The sequence below is a fragment of the Nicotiana tabacum genome, chromosome 6 (genome assembly GCF_000715075.1).
Source record: "Nicotiana tabacum cultivar K326 chromosome 6, ASM71507v2, whole genome shotgun sequence".
In the NCBI taxonomy this organism is placed as follows: domain Eukaryota; kingdom Viridiplantae; phylum Streptophyta; class Magnoliopsida; order Solanales; family Solanaceae; genus Nicotiana; species Nicotiana tabacum.
Window position 1 is genome coordinate 109,802,459 of NC_134085.1, and position 7,402 is coordinate 109,809,860.

Sequence of the window (7,402 nt, forward strand, 5' to 3'; positions counted from 1 at the left end):
TCTATAATTAGGCATTAGGTATGAATTCTTTAGCATTTATTGATGTTGTTAAATCAATTTGGACTAGATATGAGTTGTCCGGAGGCGAATTCTAAAGGAAAAGCGGTGTTTGAGGCTTGAGTTGGTCGTGGAAGTTCGAGGTAAGTGTTTGGTCTAACCTTAGTTTGAGGGATTAGGATTTGTGTCCTATTTGCTATGTGTTACTTGCTGAGTACGACGTATAGGCATGGTGATGAGTATCCATATGTTGGTGTCAAGCATGATTGTGAGTCTTAAATTAAAATTGTTGTGTTCTTAACAAATACTACGAATGCCTAAGTTGTTGATTCTCTGTGTTGAGCAAGGATTATGATTATTCTCGTGGAAATTACTTATGATTGAGAATTGGTGCTAGTTGAGGAAGTTAGATGTTGGAACAAGTTTGGTTATAGCTGATTCTCCCTTGCCGGGACGTATTTACTTATACTGTCGATTCCCTTACCGGGATAGTGATGTTTCTTTATTGATCCCTTGTCGGGACTCTCTCTGTGGTTGGTGTTGATCTGTATATGTGGATCGGGTTGCACGCCGCAATAATATTATATTTGGATCGGTTGCACGCCGCAACAATATTATGTTTGGATCGGGTTGCATGCCGCAACAATAATATGATTGGATCGGGTTGCACGCTGCAACAGTGATAAATCATATGGATCGGGTTGCACGCCGCAACAGTGTTTTTATGATTTGGAACGGGTTGCGCGCCGCAACAATAGTTAATTAAAGTGCTTATTTGTTGGTTACGAGTTCCTTATTCTTTTGCTGTGAATTCTAAATTGTTCTTTAGGTTTTTCTCTTAATTACTGTTGGTAAATGATATTCCCCCGCTGCTTGTCCCCCTCCCATCTTCACTTGTTTATTTTTGTTTTATTTTGCGCTGTATATTATATAACTGCACAAGTTTATTTGGTAGTCTAGTCCTAGCCTCGTCACTACTTCGTCGGTTTTAGGCCAGGCACTTACCAGCACATGGGGTTGGTTGTGCTGATACTACACTCTGCACTGTGTGCAGATCCCGGAGCGGCAACTTTTGGACCATAGCTTTGGGTGGCTGCCTTCAGTCCAGTCAGAGATCTCGAGGTTGTCCTGCAGGCGTCCGCGGGCCCCGGCGTTCTCTTCTATCTTTATATTTTGTTTTCATTTACTTCAGAGACAGATTGTATCTTCTTTCCAGACAATTGTTTGTAGTATTATTGTGACACCGGTTCCGAGTAGAGATGTACTTGGTATTGTCGTACTTGCTTTTGGCTAAGTTATCAGATTACGTCTTCCGCATGTCTTTATTTATTGTTAATAATTCACTGTTGATCGTATGTTGTTTTAAATTATTAGAAAGGGCTAAATAAAAGAATTAGTGAATCTATAATACTCGGCTTGCCTAGCTTTCAAGAGTAGGCGTCATCACGACTCCGAGAGTGGGAAATCCGGATCGTGACATGCTGAAACAAGAAGATTGACTATCTTTACTGAGGCTATTTCATTGCCTGCTCATGTTAGCCACAGTAAAGTTAGATCAAAAGGAAGTGGCTAACTTTAGAATTAGACCTAGAGAGGTCACTTTACTGTAAAGGATCTGGTGAGCTAGAAATCATCTTGTATACTTTAATGCTAACATTAGGAATTGTATAGCATTTTTTTGTGAGCTGAGTGAATACTCAAATGTAGGAGGTCATCTCCTTCTCTTTTGTAGACATTAGAGGTAAGGCTATCTCATTTTCAGTCGTGTATAAACTTCCACCAAAAGTTCTGAATTTGGAACTTGGGTGTCTATAAAAAAGATAATCAAATTCTTTATTATCTTTGATGTATCCTTAATTCCAACCCCCCTCCCCCCAAACACAATTTCATAGCATATGTTATGTGTTCAACACTTCAGGTAGTCTTGAAATATCATGGTGCCATTAAAACAACCTTTTCATCCTTTGTCAAAATCATTCCGGACACTTAACACCAGAAACTCCAGCTTTACTACTGAGGTAAAACTAAGGTGGTTGCTTCAATGATATGTCAAAATAGGGAAGTATCCATTTATTAATTTAACTTTTATACGCGCAAATTTTCGCTCTATCAGTATAGTTTAACTAATTGTATCAGACGTATTCAGGATCCTTGTCAAGAAAGAAGTCAGTCCCTTATTCTTTATTTTATGTTATAAGGTTTGGACTCGAAGAGGGAGTCACTTCACGTACTTCACCATTTCCTAGGTCATTATCGTCTTTCCCCGGTTCAGGGTATGGGGTTCTTTCTCAATTAAGAAAGTCCCGGTGTGAATTCCCTACTGATCTGACTCCAGTGGATTCTCGAGAAGCCAATTCTCTCTCTCGATCTAGATCTACTTTACCGACAAGAGCTCTTAATGAATGAGCAATGAGTTTGCTTCTAACTATTCAAAGCAGAGGAAATAAAATATTATATAGCCTATAACTATAGGGCTAGACAGGTAGTTCCACTTATAATGGTCAGTTATTTATAGTATCTTTAGTTAACTTGACAGTGTAAAAAGCGGTATGGAAGTTAAACTTTTTGTTTATTGTAGATTGTAGTTAAATGGAATCTTGAATTTGCTTTGTAGTATTTGTGCTTTCTGTCAACTGGTTGCTGATGGTGGGATGACTACTGTTCATGTACCTCTTGTTTTACTACCCTATTCTCAGATACATGCAGCATATCCTACTCTCATTTAAAATGTCTACTAATTCATTGTACCTTGTTTTTCTTTATGTCTTCTCAGAATAGAAAAGGTTGAGATGATATAGATTTATTAAACTGTGAGACAATATTTGAGTTGAAGTTGAAATAAAAAAGTTGAAGCTAAAGTTTGCACAAGCTAAGTTATATTAACATATCAACCTCTGTACGCAATAAAATACGTACCATCACATAAGACGGAATGAAGTATCTCATATATTAGGTAGGAAGAGTTATTTTCAACTCCAACACCCAATTTTCATTTCATTTTGCTGGACCCTTCAGGTTTTCTATACTTGCCAAAGACAAATATCGGGTGTACTGTAAACTTAAAGACATTACTAGACTTGGAATCAGCCTAGTTGTTAGATAATGTGCTTTTCGTGACAGGTAGATGCAGTAGTTTACTACGGCATTGTTTTACTTAAATAGTTTATATATCTCTCATCTCTGCCCTTCAAGTTGATCAACCAGCTAGTGAAAAATTAATGTGATCAAGTTCTACTTCCATTAAAAGCAATGGGCAGCGAAACATGGCATATGGTTGTGTGTTGTTAAATAAGAGGCGGATCAAAGATTTGAAGTTTATGGGTTCCTAACAACGTCAAGTTAATATATAATAATAATTAGGTTTACGATCAAATATTTATTAGTAATATTTAGTGAGTTTCTTGATACATATATAGGATCTAAGCAAAAGCTAAACGGGCAGCTTACATGATAGATCTGCCCCTGCGGGTTTGATGAAGGATTAACCAATTCAATATTGTGGAAGAGAAGAAGAGCTGGAGAAATGATTCTCTAACGGAAGAAAAGAGTTTGCATTGTTTAAATGTGGTTAAAAATATAGTTTGGTTCATGAAATATATAAGTGATCAAATTTAAAAGTATATTTTTCGTCATTACTATTAGAGGAAATTACACAATATAATTAGGTCTAAAATATTACTATCCGATTTTACCCATCTTGAAGCTAGTTACAAACTCTATCCACCCCCAGTGGCGGATGCAGTATAGAACCATCGGGTTCAACTGAATCCAATACTTTTAACGGGGAGCATAAATTTATGTATAAAAAATCAGTAAAATTGCAATAAATAGTAGATATGAACCCATAACTTTAAATGTTGAACCCATAGATCTAAAATTCTAGATCCGCCTCTGTCCATCCCACCAAGGACACAAAGTGTTGGTATTATTAGTTCTTCACTGAAAGAAGAAGCTGCCGATTTGAATGAAGGATTTGACGATCTATACAATATGAAGGAGAGGCTGGTTCGAAGGTAAATAAAGTTCAAATATGACTTATCTTCGGACAAAACTAAGTCATAGGACTCAAGATGTCTTGATCAAATCCTAGCCGTTGATAAGAGAATATGATGAGATTGCCTGACATTTGATCACAAGAAGAATTGAGGAGCTTCTAGGACTTCTCCTTGCACACGTGGATACAGATAATCTTTTGTACATATTTTCTTTTCCTTTATTTTATTCTAGTTGGTTAGTTCGTTATGCAAGAACCAATTAGATTGCAGCAATTGTACAAATAGAATGCTTAGGAATATCTTCTCTTTCATTCTTTGTGTATATAAATAATGTACAGAAACTTTATGGATACGGAAGAAATATACAGAAAATTTCTCTACTGTTTTATTCCTTAAATTCCTACATGGTATCAGAGCTTCAGGAAGATCCAGTTTTTTTTTTTTTACTCTTTTCATCTTTTCTCTTCATTCTGGGCTAAGATGGGAGATGAAATTCAACACTCTCCTCCTTCTGATGCAATCAACTCCCCACAGCTCACCACTGTTACTGCAGCTGCAGTTTCACCCCTTGATTCATCTCACCCTTTTTACCTTCACCCTTCTGATTCACCTGGGATGATCCTGGTGAATTCTATCTTTGACGGGAAGGGCTATAGAGGTTGGCGCAAGGGTATTTTGATTGCATTATCAGCCAAAAACAAAGTCGGATTCATAGATAGAACCTTTCTTCAACCTAAAATATCCTCTGATTCTTTCAAGCCTTGGGTGAGATGCAATAACATGGTCATCTCATGGTTGCTTAACTCTCTCTCAAGAGAGATTGCAGAAAGTGTACTCTATTCAAAAACAGCTATAGAGATCTGGAAGGAGCTTGAAGAGAGGTTTGGCCAAAGCAATGGCCCTCAACTTTATCACCTACAAAAGGAAATCTCTCAGTTACTTCAAGGAAGTCTGGACTTAGCAGGTTACTACACAAAGTTAAAAAAGCTTAGGGATGAACTTGATAGTCTTGATGCTTGTCAGACCTGTACTTGTGATTGTACTTGTGGGTGAAAGGAAAAGTTGTACAAATCACACCAGGATGACAGACTCATACAGTTCCTTATGGGACTCAATGAGGCCTATGCTGGACCAAGGAGCAACTTGCTCATGCTCTACCCTTTACCTCTAGCACAATTTCTTCAAAACATATATTTGATCTTATACATGTGGACACGTTGGGACTATACAAGACACATACTTATGATGGTCACAGATATTTTTTAACCATAATAGATGATTATAGCAGAGCAACATGGACTTTTCTGCTTAGTACCAAATCTAATGCTTTTACTGTCTTAAAACAATTTCTTGCTATGACTGAAAGACAGTTTCAAACAAAGGTTAAGATTCTAAGATCATATAATGCACTTGAACTGGGAAGCAGCCACTCAAGCTCACAATTTCTTGCCTCACAGGGGATCATTCATCAGACCTCTTGTGTTTCTTCTCCCCAAGAAAATGATGTTGTTGAGAGGAAGCATAGACACCTTCTTGAAACTTGTAGAGCATTACTTTCCAGTCACAATTACCTATTCAATTTTGGGGGGGACTGCTTACTTATAGCCACACATCTAATAAATAGGTTCCCATCTAGGATACTCAAAATGAAGACTCCCTATGAACTTCTTTTTGGAGAACCACCCAACTATAACAGTCTTAGAGTTTTTGGGTGCCTTTGTTTTGCTTCTACGCTTCCCTTACACGGGTCAAAGATGGATCCTAGATCAATAAAATGTGTGTTTCTGGGATATCCATTTGGAAAAAAGGGGTACAAACTATTGAACTTGCAAACAAACAAAGTATTTGTTTCTAGGGATGTTGTCTTTTATGAATCCGTGTTCCCTTTTTCTTCAATCACATCATCAACTCATGTGTTCCTTACTGGATATTCCTCTCCATGTACAGATCCTACAACATCTTCTATTTCATTCTCACCTCTCTCTCCTGATCATTTCAGGTCTCCCTCTCTTTCTCAACAGTCTCAACTTTATCTACAATCCATTTCACCATTCTCCTCTACGTCTCCTATGTCCAGGACTCCAAGTTCATCCATTCAGAATGTTTCTGAATCATCTTTCTCTAAGTTACCTTTGCACTTATCTTTATCTCCTTCACCAAGTTCATCTATTCAGAAAATTTCTAATACCAATCTTATTCCTCAACTAAGAAGATCAACTAGAGATCATCACCAACCAGCCTACTTGAATGACTATATATGTAATTCTGTATTTTTTACTGATCTCACACCTGCCTTTTTTGATTCTTCTGTTTCACCCACGATTATTTCCTTTTCTGCTCTTTCACATTCCAATCAATCCCTTTTAAACTCTATTTCCTATATTTCTGAGCCTACTACATTTTCCCAAGCTTCTTTACACCCTAGTTGTCAAGAGGCAATGGACAAAGAACTTGCAGCCTTAAAAGCCAACAAAACATGGGAAGTGGTAGAATTACCTAAGAACAGAGCATTACCTTGCAAGTGGGTTTATAAAGTGAAATACAAACAGGATGGTTCAGTGGAAAGATTCAAAGCTAGGTTGGTAATCATAGGTGACATCCAAAGGGAAGGAATTGATTTTAATGAGACATATTCACCGGTCGTTAAAATGACTACCATCCGATGTTTATTAGCAGTGGCAGTTAAGAAGAATTGGGACAATTCTCAACTAGATGTGAACAATGCGTTCCTACGTGGTGACTTGCAAGAGGAAGTCTATATGAAATTCCCTACTGGTGTCACTCCTCCTTCTCCTAATCATGTGTGCAAACTTAAGAAATCATTGTATGGTCTACGACAAGCATCTCGTCAATGGTATGCAAGGCTCACTGCTGCTCTAAACTTCAAAGGGTACTCACATTCTCTCAATGACTACTCTTTTTTCTATAAGAAATCAGGGGGCAGAACATCTATCATTGCTGTGTATGTCGATGACATCCTATTAACAAGTGATGACCCTACTGAAATTGCATCATTAAAGGATTTTCTTGACTTTGAATTTAAAGTTAAGGATTTGGGGAAAGCTTATTAGTTTTTAGGCATGGAAATTATCAGAGAACCTCAAGGAATAATTTTAAGTCAAAGGAAGTTTACCTTAGACCTCTTGTCTAAGTTTGGATGTCTGAACATGAAGCATGTCTCTTCCCTCTCGATCCTTCCATTCACCTTCGTGTGAATGAAGGTGCTCTCCTATCTGATCCGACTATCTATTGAAAGCTATTAGGCAAGCTTAATTATCTCACACATTCTCGTCCTGACCTTACTTTTGCAGTACAAAATATGAGTCAATACATGCAATCCCCTCGCCAACCACACTTTGATGCAGCCATTTGATGCCTCAAATATCTGCTTCTTGATCCAGGTCTGGGCA